The sequence below is a fragment of the Ambystoma mexicanum genome, chromosome 4q (assembly GCF_040938575.1).
Source record: "Ambystoma mexicanum isolate Mex_15411 chromosome 4q, UKY_AmexF1_1, whole genome shotgun sequence".
Taxonomy (NCBI): Eukaryota; Metazoa; Chordata; class Amphibia; order Caudata; family Ambystomatidae; genus Ambystoma; species Ambystoma mexicanum.
The window spans coordinates 1268870674-1268883942 of NC_090928.1; the positions used below are offsets into that span (position 1 = coordinate 1268870674).

At 48.8% G+C, this 13269-nt stretch overlaps 1 protein-coding gene across 1 annotated transcript in view; it reads right to left on the minus strand.

Moving 5' to 3' along the window:
- PTK7 (protein tyrosine kinase 7 (inactive)) overlaps nucleotides 1–13269 on the minus strand; it is a 998735-nt gene that overhangs the window by 140443 nt on the left and 845023 nt on the right. The window lies entirely within an intron of this gene.

The following is a 13269-nucleotide window of genomic DNA, read 5'->3' on the forward strand; positions in this document are numbered from 1 at the left end:
CATCAGCAACCGAGCTGGTAGTAGTGCTGCATGGTGCTAAGGATAAATACTGATTCTTGGAGGTAGAACACGACGATCCATTGCCCCCTGGGGGCAAGGAGGACAAACTTGATTGCTTCTCCATGGACTGCCCGGTAGAGCTCATAAGACCCTCGGCTTGGGAGCCGGTAGCCTTGTTGGCCTCGGGTCTGCCAACAGATCGCCTGGAAGAGCCCCCGGGCCCCTCGACTTGGGAGCCGGTAGCCTTATCAGCCTTGCGCCTGCCAGAACTTGAATTAAAGGTTCCCTTGCCAGTGGAAAGCCCTGGGAAGGAGTTTGTGTTGAGGAGCCATTCTAAACAAAGGGCCTACCTTGTCTTGATGTGGGGTCCTGGAAACAAACACTTTAAAGATGATCTGGAGGAGAAGTGTGGAAGATCTCCCTCCAATGTGACAACAGATTCTTCAATGCCCGGTGATCGAGAGCACTGCAAGCTGCGCAGTGGTGGTCGGGCCCCAGGCACTCAAAACAGAGCGCATGGGGGTCCAAGGCCAGGAACAATTGTTCGCAGGACGCACATCTCATGATTTATCTTGCAGCAGACATGCGCAGGGGGCGTCGATGCACCGAAGGGAGGTGAATAAGAGTGAACAATAAAACATTTAGCAAGCAGAAGGTTGAAACGTTTCCACACATAGCTGCTAGGTCCGACAACGTCCGTGCAGAAAAAAGGGACCGAGGTGAGGCACCGGAGGGCGGGGCCTTGAGGGGTGTTACCACACCCAGGGCCACGCTCCAGACTAACTTTAAAGGGGAAGCTCAATTTTTTGCTGCCAAAGGTTTCAGTACCTTCCCCATGTTGGGGGACACGCACAAGGATGGAGGAAAAGTTACGGGACACAAGAGTAGGATTATGCTTCATTTGGAGATTTGCAGGTCAGGGCTATGAGCCAGAGGAGTGTACAGGCGAGTGGTCTACGGTTGCTACAGATTCAGTGTTCCCACATAATCCTTGGGCCCAGCTGAAGGTGGGGTGTGCTTGGCGAAACCCCAAGTAAAAATGGATGCTGACGAAATCACACCAGAGCCAATCCCAGAAGGAGTACAGAGGAGAGTTTGGCGGCACAATTGGAGGACTTGGAATAGCACAACCTACGAACTTCCCAGGTGAGGGGAGAACTGAATCCGATCACTGGCCTGGCCTCCTGTGATGAAGACTCTTAGGTGGGTTCAGTGACAGAAAGCCATCTGTGAAGACAGGAAAACCTTGACTTTTATTGTTTTAAAAATAAAATGATGCAGGTAATTTGCTTTCCGAAAGCTGGAACTGCCAATAGGTCTCCTGTTTATAATGCTCCTGCCAAAACCATAAAACTATGTACATTGCTTTGAGAGTCTACAGACATCCCAGGCAGCTGCTCTGCAGTGGTCACAGGGCAGGTTCAAAGGTCACATGCTTTCCTGAATACAGCTGCTAGAACTCAAATTCCAACAGGCAGAGGTGGTTTTTCATGGTCTATGTCTCTGGTTAAAGATGAACAAGTTACTTACCAACTGGTAACGTTCTTTCGACTGGATGTTCCTCCAAAGTATTCCACATATTTGATGTAATGTCCACAGCCGTGTACTTCGGGAAACTTTTTCGGCAGAAGGCGTCCTGCGTCGCTGGCGTCGGGTCGATGTCCCTCAAAGGCCTCCATTGAGGGCGACGTCACCGGATGTTATAAATTGGACGCACAGCGCCGATAGTCTCAGTTCAGTTTTTCCCCACAAAGGTGTTTGCTTTGGAGACTCAGCGCGCCTTGTGTATTCCTCGTGAATATGTCGTCTTCTTCGACCCCTCCGATTTAGCGGTCTGGCTTCAGGACTTGCCGGGACTGCAAGTCTAAGATGTCAATTACCGACATGCATCACATTTGTTTCTGGTGCCTGGGCAAGAGTCATGACACCGACGCCTGTTCCAAATGCCAGTCCCCGACGGCTAAGGCCTTGCGGGAGGGTAAAGGGAAGCTTCAGGTAGGTAGGGGTTCTAAACCCAGTAAGTCCCGTAAATCTTCTAAGATGTTGTCCACCGACGATTCAAAAGGCGACTCTCCGCGTCGGAGGGTGTCTCAGGGAACTCGGTCCCAGAGTGGTTCCCGCCATTCGTCCTCCGCGTCTCGGCATTCCAGGAAGCGTCATCGTTAGGCAGAAACCTGCGCAGTTCCCTTTCGGAACACTGCAAAAGATTTAGGACTACAGGTGTTAGCAGTAAACCCACTTGGTAGCAGTCTGTACCACCCAGATTTACCTGGTAGCTGTGGCTGAGCAGTCAGACTTCCCTCAAGAAGAGTTAGGCAGTATGCCAAGTATACACAATAGGCACTCAGATACAATAGCACAAGCAAACACTGACCAGAGCTTTGGTATCAAAGTATATAATTATTTATTTAAAAACACACTGTTTGAAACACTCTAGCACTCTTATTGTAAAACACTCTAAACACAGTTACTATTATGATATATACAACCATTATTCCTTATCAGACAAGTCTTATTTAACACTACTTATTTCCAGACAGAGGTGAGCGCTTAACTACAGATGGCACTCCAATAAGTTCATGAAGAGGGAGGGAAAAGAAAAGACAGAATATGGGAAGATACACCACACTAAGATTTAGGAACACGTTTAGCAAGGCAGAAGAGCAAAAGTCACTGGTGAGCCAAAGTCCAGAGGCTAGGCCCACTCTTAGAGAGAGCAGAGCACAAATGCGCCCAAGATCACACAGTTACACTAGGTGTTGAAAGTCTTGCAGAGAGTTTGAAAAGAGTTTAGAGAGGCTCAGAAAAGTTTAGCCAGGGTGTCCCAGGCTAGCCCAGGTTCAAAAGCCGGGGGCTAAACCTACCCCGTACAGTTGGTGGCAAGGGAAGCCAGGCGGAACACGGTACCTTAAGTGGGAAGGATCCTCCAGCGGTGGCAGTTGTTCCTGGCAGCGGGTGCAAGTCTCGGCGTCGTCCAGGGGAAGAGAAGATCTCGACTTGGAGGAAAGATGAAGGTCGTTGCACTGCCAGGGAAGAAAACAGCCGCTGAGTTTTCCGGTTAAAGGTATCATCCTTTATTTCACGGTAAAACGTGGTATTCCGGTTGCCGGGGTGCTTGGCACAGGCAAGGCGGCCACGAGATGCGTCGGGAAAGCGAAAAGACGGTGAAACTGGTTATCCCCACCAGTCAAAGGAAGAAGACTCTCCGGCGGGAGATCTCCTCTGTCGTTGGGAAAAGTGGTGAGACGGTCCAGCAGGGCTCCACCGGTGGTGTCGTCGTGGCAGGTCGGCTCAGCTTCTCCCTCGTCGGATTCTTAGGTCCTGTGGCGACTTCTGGAGTTCCAGTCCCCAAAGCCCTGCTTTTATGCAGAAAACCCCCACTCAGCCTAGCTGTCACTCAAACATGCTTGGGCCAATCAGGATGGAGTGCGACTTGAGTTGCCTAGGCAACTCAGTCCAGGGTGCCTAAATCCCCCTCCACCCCTCCCAAGTACCCCAGAGAGTGGCACCACTTTGGAGGGCTTCTGTGGAGAAGCCTGCCAAAAAGTGGAACAAAGGGCTCGACTTGGGTTGGAGTCACAGAAGAGAACACAAACGCCATTTTAGAACCGAGTTTTGGCAAAAAATACCAACCGGAGAATTAATAATAATTAAATAAACCGGTGGTATGTTCGAGGCTATCGTAATTAAATAAAGATAGTAGCCTCGAACAATGGGAAAATCCCATAGAGAAATATTCGCGGTTGAATATAAGAAGTAGTATCCACTGCCACCAGCCAAAACTCGATCAGGGGGGACGGAGACGTGCCCCCTCGACTAACAGACCCCGGGGCAATCGAATTGCCCCGGCCAGTACGTCCACAACATGATGGTTTGTACTGGTTCTGTTCAGAATTCAAGACGAGTAAGTCAATGGTGACTTTACATGCCCTGGGACACAGTAGTCAGTCCCAGGGTATGGAGTCTATACTGGGGGGTCAATATGACACCCCTGTGTTACTGCACTGAGGGTGCTGTGTAACACATCACAAAAGCACATGAAGCCCTATGGAGTAAAAGACCCCATAGCCCATTAAACACATCTAGAGTCAAAGGAACACACTCAAATCATGTCCAAGAGTGAGCGTAAAAGTCTCACTCTTGGCAGGAGAAAAAAATAAACCCCAAAAATCCAGCAAAGCTGCTGGGGGACTCACTAGGTTAGGAAATTCAGCCTAAACAGAGAATTCTCCCTAACAGTCATCACCGGTCGCCTTCCCCATCCTCCTCGGAGGACGGAGCCGCGAGAAAAATGGCATGTCCAACTAAGTCCGACTCAGGAGGAATGGACTGCCTTCAGGGAGCAGATGCTGGCAATTTTTCAATCCCAGGCACAGTTCCGTCCGTGCCTTCGCAAGAAGCCGGCAAGGAATGGTCTCGATCTGTGGCTCGCACACCTTTGGGCTCGGGAACTCAGCACGACTCATCGGGAGCCTTCGAGGTCCCGCTCGGACAAGGCTCAGGATGGTCGCAAGAGACGTGCAGAAACCTGGTAAGGGCTCGAGGTCGGCGTCGACTCAGTCGGCGCTGTGTCCATCGGATACGGACGTCTAAGCTCTGCCTTCGCACCAGCCCTCGACGCCGTTGTCGAAGCCTTTGGCGCCCCCCACCCTTTGATGGTGCACATTTCTTTGGCAGCAAGGCTGACCAGAGCCATGAGAGGTTGCAGACCTCAAAACCTGCTGCAAAATCTTTGAGCGCAGCTGTGCGTCAACCTCTGCCTTTTTGTCCTAGGGGACAGCAGTGGAGGGGAGGTTCTTTTCATTACTCCTCCTCCTTTGGTAAAAAAAAGAGGAACCGCCAGTCAAAGGCGTCAGCGTAAAAGTACCTGTGGTGGTCGGGGAAACAGGGATGCCAAAGCCGCTCAGGCAGCTGCGTCTTTGCCTTCAGGCGCTGCCGCAGCTGCTCCTAAACAAGCATGAGGCCATGTCCCATTGTTCGCCGGTTGGGGGCAGACTGTCTCAGCATCTCAAAGAATGGAGAGCTATTACTTCGGATGCGTGGGTTCTGGATACGACAGCCCACGGCTACTGCATTCCCTTCCTAAAGCAGCCTCACGACAATCCACCAGGGAATCTCTTTGAAGCTTCCAGATCTGCTCGTTGTGCAGGAAATCTTGACCTTGCAGGAGAAAGGTGCTATAGAACTGGTGCCTGTAGCGGAGAGGAACAAGGGATGATATTCCCCATATTCTTTGATTCCAAAGAAAGGCGGGGATTGAGACCCATCTTGGACTTGCGTTTGTTGAACAAACGTCTTAGGAAGGACAAGTTCAAGATGGTCACTCTTTCTCAAATCCTCCAGGCCATTCAACTTCAGGATTGGTTGGTGTCTCTGGACCTACAGGATGCTTACTTTCATGTGCCGATTCAGCTAGTCCTCCAGCTTCCTGTTCCCCCTTTCCACTTCCTGAAGAGAAGGCTAGAACCAATGCAGACACCGACATCCATGGCCTCTGGACCCCCTTCAAATGGACCAAGGGAAGAGGTAATTGGCCACAGCGACTCAGAGTACCATAGGGTGGTCAGTTTGAAAATCTGAGTTTGGTGTGTGTGCCTGCATACCCATTTCACTGATCCAGTCCTGCCACAGGGATTGTATATGCTTGTCCACTCCATAACTTTCCCTTGTCTGGTTGTGATCAGCGGATTTCTAGCCAAGGATGCTCTGCCCTGCCCCCCACTAGTGTAATCTCTAGTGTGGTGGGATTGGGAGAGTACCTTGAACCCATTTAACACAGCTGCAAACTCACAAAGTGCTGGTATTCTGGAACAGTTTTCACCTGTTGACTTTGCCAAAGTTTATTCTTGCTTGGGGGCTATGCAGGTATTTACCTGGAACTCTGAGGGTCTTTGGAAATTATCGACCAGGCTTAAGCTTAAAGGGCCTTCTATTTATAAGGAAGGCTATATGGTTCAGTAGTTTATTGCATCATCACTTTACTACTCACAGTGTTACCGGTTTCAAACATGTATAACTGCTGTCACTGTTTCTATTGTAAAGTGCAGGTGATTTGGTGTTTGTTTTAGTGATAGCTACTTTGCTTATTTTACCTGCTTCGAGATAAAAGCTAAATTTAGATGATTATACTTGCCATTGTTTGAATCATTTGAGTTTTGGTGTATAGTTAACTGTACTATTGCACCACTCCGGAGTCTCCTGAAGTCTGCCATACTGCTCCGTTCACACTGCTTCGGTAGAGAGTTTGGCTTGACCAAAGGCATAACACGAGCATGTTCACTGACTAGGGTGGCCTCTCAGAACTGGTTCTGAAAATCCATCTTAACACGGACGGTCAGTGAACATGAAGTATCCTGCAATGTGCCCAGTGTCTCCCGGCATTCCATTTCTCGAGGTTGCTCGGCCTCATGGCATCCTGCCCCCAACCGGCGAACCGACATGGACTCATGATTGAGCTGACGCGGCTATGGCAGTGCCTGAGGGCAAAGAGGCAACTGCCCGTACGGCTTTGGCGCCTCGAGTACCTTGCTTTCCACCTCTGGTACTCCTACGGTGGCCCCTTTGACTGGCAGCTCCTCTCGATCTACCAAAGTAAGAGTAGTACCGAAAGGAACCTCCCCTCCATTGCTGTCCCCTAGGACGAAAAGGCGGAGGTTGACGTACTGCAGCGCCCAAAGACTTCGCTGCAGCTTTGGAGGTCTGCAACCTCTCAAGGTTCTCGTCAGCCTTGCTGCCAAACAGATGGACAACATCAAAGGGCATGTTGAGAAGCCGGGATTGCACATCAGGAGCAAATCCCGACTTCCGCAACCACGCAAATCTGCGTATCACGGTGCTTGCAGCCATGGACCGACTGACAGTCTGCCGTGTCCAAACCCGACTGACCAGCTTCACACATGGCATCCTTGCCGTCATGCACGAGGGCTAGAAAACCATCCAGTTCTTCCCCTTCAGGAATATGCTCAGCTGCCAAAGATGCACAATTCCACAGAGTGTGAGTGAATCTTGCCAAGGCATAAACGAGTTGGCTGCCTTCAAAGCAATACCCCCAGATGAAAATACCTTCGCCTAACCATCAAAGCGCTCATCGTCCCCATCAGGAGGGATGGTAGGGTACGCAGCCTGCTTTGCAGGGGCCATAGCCGCCTGCATCACCAAACTCTCTGGCGTAGGGTGCGTCGATAAGTAGCAGGGGTCACCACTGGTTGGACGGTATTTTTCCGGAAGCGACTTATTCACTGCCGGGAGACTCTCCGGAGCAGTCAAAGCTGCCGCCACCCTTCTTTGCAAAGCCATTTGAAATAGCAACACCGGGTCAGTGGGTGGCCTTTGGTCCAGGATATCTGTCAGATCATCCTGAAGAAAATTAACAGGTGGAGCAGACCACCCCAAGTACTCAGTCACCCTCGACATTAGGCGCCTATACGAGGATTCGGCATGCGTATCAGGCTCAGGCCTGCCAAACTCCACCTCCGGAGAGGTATCAAGACCACTGATGTCATGTAAGGACAGAGTTCTTCCATCTGACTGACCAGACAACAGGACATCAGGTACATCAGGAGGCACAACCATCTCCTCAGACCCTTATTCTACCTCTGAAATATTATCCAAAAGGTTGGAATAAATCCAATCTGGGTGGACGAACAGAGAAGGGCTCAAAAACAGGCCTCACGGTCTACTGAGGGCCTTCCTCAGAGTTTCCACAGCCCTCCGGGGCACCTCCAGCAAATCCCCCACAAATGGTGTCGAGGACGCCGATGGAATCGGTGTCGACCGAGGCTCCGATGACTTCGACAGCTGCTTAGAGGCCAGAGCCTCGAGAGAGTCCCTCAACTGACATGGCGCCAATGCCTTCTTGGAAGGCTTCACAGTTGCCGACGGTAACTATGGTGTCGAGGACCTGGATCTGGCATGGCTATGGCGATCAACCTTGTCCGATCTGGACCTCGACTGCTTCCTTTGATCATATCGACCGTCCGAGCCCGAAGGCGTGCGAGTGGTGGCCCTAGCCCGTTTCTTGCCGGCTTCTCTCAAAGGCGCGGACGGAACAGTGCCCTGCGATTTGAAAATCGCCATCATCTGCTGGCGGAAGGCCTCCCATTCGGCCGGCAACGAATACCTGGTAGGACAAGTCAACCGGCTTCTGGCGGAGTCATCCGAAGAGGACGGGGAAGGCGACCGATGCTGCCGCTTCCGCGAATGCCTAGAAGAGGCAGAGGAATGGCAGGAAACACTCAGAGACCACCTGGACTTATGCCGATGCAGAGAGTCGCCCCTCAGGCGTCGGTCGAAAGCCCAGCGGATTTAAACTTATGCGGCTTCGACACCCTACCTACCATTAATTTCTTCTTCCATTACTGCAAGGCCTTCGATGTCAGGGACTGGCATTCATCGCAGTAGTCAGTGTTGTGGCTTTCGCAGTGGCACCAGAGGCAGACGTCGTGCGGGTCCGTGATCGACATCTTTGAACCGCAGTCCCAACACTTTTTAAAGCCCAACTTCGGGGTAGAAGCCTTGTGAGTAGTAGAATATGCAAGCAACTCTACAGAGCAACCAAGACAAGACTCATCTGAGAGCAAGCAAGGCTACATGATAAGAGGCAAGTTCTCTTAAACTGTACAGTACCTTAAGTTAGAAGAAAAAGGTGGCAGATGACTTCTGTTCCTGTGCAGCTCTGCAGATCCTGTTGTTCCTGGGCTTCAGTCGTAAGGATAAGAGGGAGGACTTCTGGGGACTCCTGCACTGCAATGGGATGGTCAACGACACCAACCGGCAATCTTTAAACAAGTGGCACCTCAGTGTTTCAGCTTCTCGCGTCTACCGCAAATAGCACCACTGCAGTTCCTGGCTGTTAAGATGTGCTTTCCTTGCATCTGGGGTACAGCACTCTGTTGAGGGGGCTCATGCTTGGTCAGTCCTGCTTCCTGGGAGTCTGGAGTATCTTCCTGGAGCTCTTGGCCAGCTTAAAAGTGATGCACTCTGAATCTGGTGTTCCTCTCCCTGGCACTTTGGTTCCTGCAGCAGCAAGGAAGTACAGCCAGCCCCGAGAGGATGTCCAGGCGAGTTCACTTTGGAGTGGATTGGTCCCACAAACTCAAGGGGAGAAGTCGTCCTTGCAGGGCTTCTCTAGTCGAGGCGAATTCGGAGCTCCAGCACAGAAGCAGGGCTTCACCGGTCAAACCAACAGTCCAGGAGTTGCAGCAGGCTTCTCTTCGAAGTTCTTCAGATTCCTTCGTCCAGTGGTCAACTGCCTTCCAATCCAAAAAGCAGCCTTTTATGCAGGTTTCTCCCATTCATTTCAGCCTAGTTTCCAGTCAAACAGCAGGGTGGCTGTCCTTGCCGGACAGCCAGCCGGCCAATCACCTTTGGGTGCCTTCCTGTAACCAAGGGGATTAAGCACGGAGTTTCGGGCACCTCTTTCACTTCCTGACCATGCCAGGCACTCTGGAGCCAGAGGCAGGCTTCACTTGTGAATTCCTGCCAAAGACAAAACAAACAAAGGGCCCAAACCTGGTTTAGCGTACAGAGTAAATCTCAAGAAGGACCATTCCACAGAGAAATGGTGAAAAAAAGAGGACCAGGGCCATTTTGACAAAAATAGCACTCAAAAGGTGCTTTACTGCAGCTGCAAACGCAGCCCACGGTAAAAACGCACATCGGTAGTAAAAAGTAAACCACTGCCACCAGCCAATAATCGTAGAAAGGGTAACAAAAATGTTACATGAGAAGCTAGACAAAGGGGATACTAAGTAGCCCCTCCAGCACCCTATTGTAAGATAGTGTGTGATGGGTCTAGAAAGTTACAAATGTAAGTAAAGTCAATTTCACTTCACTGTTCTTGGAAACAGGAGTTTATCCTTTAGGAATGAAAGACTTACCTGTGCCACTGCACTGAAGGTGCTGTGTGCCACAATGTAAAAAGATGCCTATGGAGTTTGTCAAGACTCCAAAAACCAAAAGAAACAGAGTTACAATCACATAAAAATACGAGAGAGTGGGAAGAAGGGTCTCACTCTCTCCAGGTAAAAATGAAAAAGTCCTAGAGTCCAGCAAAAGAGCTGGGGATCTCCAAGGTAGAGAGGAATTAGCACATTTCTGAAAATTCTCCCTAACAAAACATTAGCGTGTGCTGTGACCAAAGGTCGCCAGAAGCAGCAGACCAGTCTTCAATTCTCCGAACTTCAGTGCAGTGGCCCACCAGCGTGCAACAGGTTCCAGGACCCTGAATGTCACTAAAATCTCAAGACAGAGCAGTTGCCTTCTGGGAATCAGTGACTTTCCGAATGCCAGAAATTAATGGAACTCGCCAAAAGGCACAAACCTTCTGAGAGGATCCCCTGATGTTTAACTTTGTTACAATCGCAGTATTATGACCAACGCATTGCACAAACACTCCGCTGCAAAGTGTATTCCCATTGGAGCGGATGGTTATGGCTGAGGGTAAACACGTACTTGGACTTGCCAAGAGTCAACATGCCCCGGTTGTGGTAAATGCTTCAGGTAACATATAGGCTGATGGCAAAACACATACTTAAGACTGCTCTATTGCCAGAACAGAGTCATTTAAATGGGTGTCCAGTCATTTGGTCGACTGAAAACTGGTCGAATGACATTTGGTCGACGCAATTTGGTCGAAAACCAAATGGTCGAATTTTTTTTTATTTATATATTTATTTTTCGGGTTTTCGTTTTTTAAAAAAAGGGGTTTTTAGAGAAAAAAAGGGGGTTGGGGGGAGCTCCCAAAAAAATTAAAAAAAGGGGTGAAAATAATTAAAAAAAAAAAAATTCGACCATTTGGTTTTCGACCAAATTGGTTCGACTATTTGTCTGGTCGACCAATTTTTTTCGACCAAATGTCTGGTAACCATTTAAATGTTGTATTGTAGGTGGAAAGCCCACCTTTTATGGGAAACCCCTGGCACTTTCTGCTGCCTTTTCCGGGTTTTGGACTTTAATCTCCTCTCAGCCAGGCTTAATCAAAATTCTGAAATGTACTAACCATTAAAGTAGTGTTTTATCTCTTGCATTTTCCCATACAAAGAATACATTTTTACAAAATAAAGTGTGTGGACGTTTTTGTGCAGCATTTACGAAAAGAGCCTACTGTACTTTCACCAGAATTGCCTCAAGAATGGAAAGTATGGGCAGCTGTGACACCCCACTGTTTGGAGAGGCTGGTGCAACGCAAGGGAATATCTGGTCAGGAAGTCATACCCAAGGAGCTCGCCCACCTGGCTTAAGGGACGCAAGAAATACTTAAGAATATTAGAAAGTGTAGATAAAAAGTGATTACTTACTTTCAATAGTAGTTCAATAGCAGAAAGAACCACAAACTAGTGTAGATTGCTTTGACTCAATGGCTTATTATAGTTTCGAGAAGTGCATGTTCTCTGCTCAACCAAAGCTACCCTTGGTGGACTGAAAGCAAATGCAAGGCACAGCGAGCGTGCATAGATCAAGGTGGTGACCAGGAGGCAAGACCGTAAGACTCAGGAAATTCCTCCAGACTCATCATTCTGCAGGGGCACACAGAACTGAATTGCACGCGGGGCAGTGTCGTGCCTTCCTTTACATTAGATCAAAAGGGGAAGGAGATTCTGCCATCCTAGACCTGATGTAACCAGCCCTAAAATGTCATAAGTGCTATCATAGTGGCAACGGTCAGCTCTGGGATGGAACATATTTCAACCAAAGTACCACTTCAACACAGTGAAAAAGTGCCACAGAAAAGACATGGGAGCAATGAAGCTCCATTCCAAAACTCATGTTGTGGCTGAAGTTGTGGTTTAAAGTTAAATAGAAAGTAACCCTTTTAAATGAGTAAGATGAAGCAACTTATCCTATGCCTTTTGTTTGGCTATTTAGGATCTATATGAAAGGAAGTCCCATAAAAGATTCAGCGACAATAGAGAAAGTGCTTATAGAGGAGCAGAGCCACACGAGCCACACTGCCAGGGATAGATCTCATGGCTAAATCAACAGCTCATCTCAACTCATGGTTCTCACCCAACCTTAGGGGTTTAAGAGCCAACAAACGTGCCGCAGAATCTCTCTGGAAAGCTTCACCGTGCAAAACCAGAGATTCATTCCTCAATTCCTCACCTCTGCCAAAAAATACAAGCAAGCTATAGTCCAAGCAAAGAGCCTCACATACAAAGAGCGAATAGCGAATGCCAAATCCGGCAGCAAATAACTATTTCTATCCTGAGGGAACTCGAGTCACCAACGTATACACCAGAAACGTGTCAAAAAGATGAAATCTGGTGCACCAATATACAGAACACCCTCACAGACAAAATTTCAATGCTCCAAACCAAAATTGCCAACAAAAAATGACAAGGTAAACATGACTGATAGTGTCACCGACACCCGTACCGCAGGCAAACCACTTCTTCATCCATTCGGATTTAGGCCAGTCTCCACAATAGAGGTTATCAAGATCATCTCCAGCCTAAAACCCTCCAGATGTCAAGGTGACATCTGCCCCCGCCCCATTTATCAAAGATTGTGCCACAGAACTCGCCCCATTCATCACCTCTCATTAACAACTCCTTTTCACAAAGCACTTAACCCAAGAACAAAAGAAAAAGTCCTCCCACTACTCAAAAAACCATCACTCGACCTGAGGACCCCTACCAATTACTGCCCTACTATGACAGCACCCTTCCTTTTGAAAATCCTAGACCGTGCCGCCTACCTTCAAATTCAAGAACATCTAGAAATAAACAATTTCTTACGTCCAAATGGATGCCATTGACAATGGTAACCTAGCTATCTTACTTCTCCTAGACCTCTACGCGGACTTTGATTTAGTTAACCACAAAATACTGTGTCGTCACTTAGCCAGCGCTGCCCAATTCTCATCGAAAGCTCTCTCATGGATAGAATCTTTCCTACAATGAGTGCTCTCCAACATAGCAAACGCGGCCCTAGACCCAGTTCTATGCGGCGTGCCCCAAGGATGAGTGTATTTTACCAAGCCTCTGTTTGACCACCTAGATGAAGTAGGAGTGCCCAACACTAATGCAGACAACACGCAGATCCTACTGCACCTCTCAGGATACTACGACAAAGACTACATTATACTCAATAATATTTATCAAATGATCCAATCTTGGATGGCCCAACATGAACTCTGTTTAAATGATGACAAAACCGAGTTACTACTGGTTGGCACCCAAACAAGCCTTAAAAAACGTGACCCCCCCCAGATACCAATCCTTCATAATAGATGGGAACACTATCACCATCTCGAAAGAAGTCAAAACA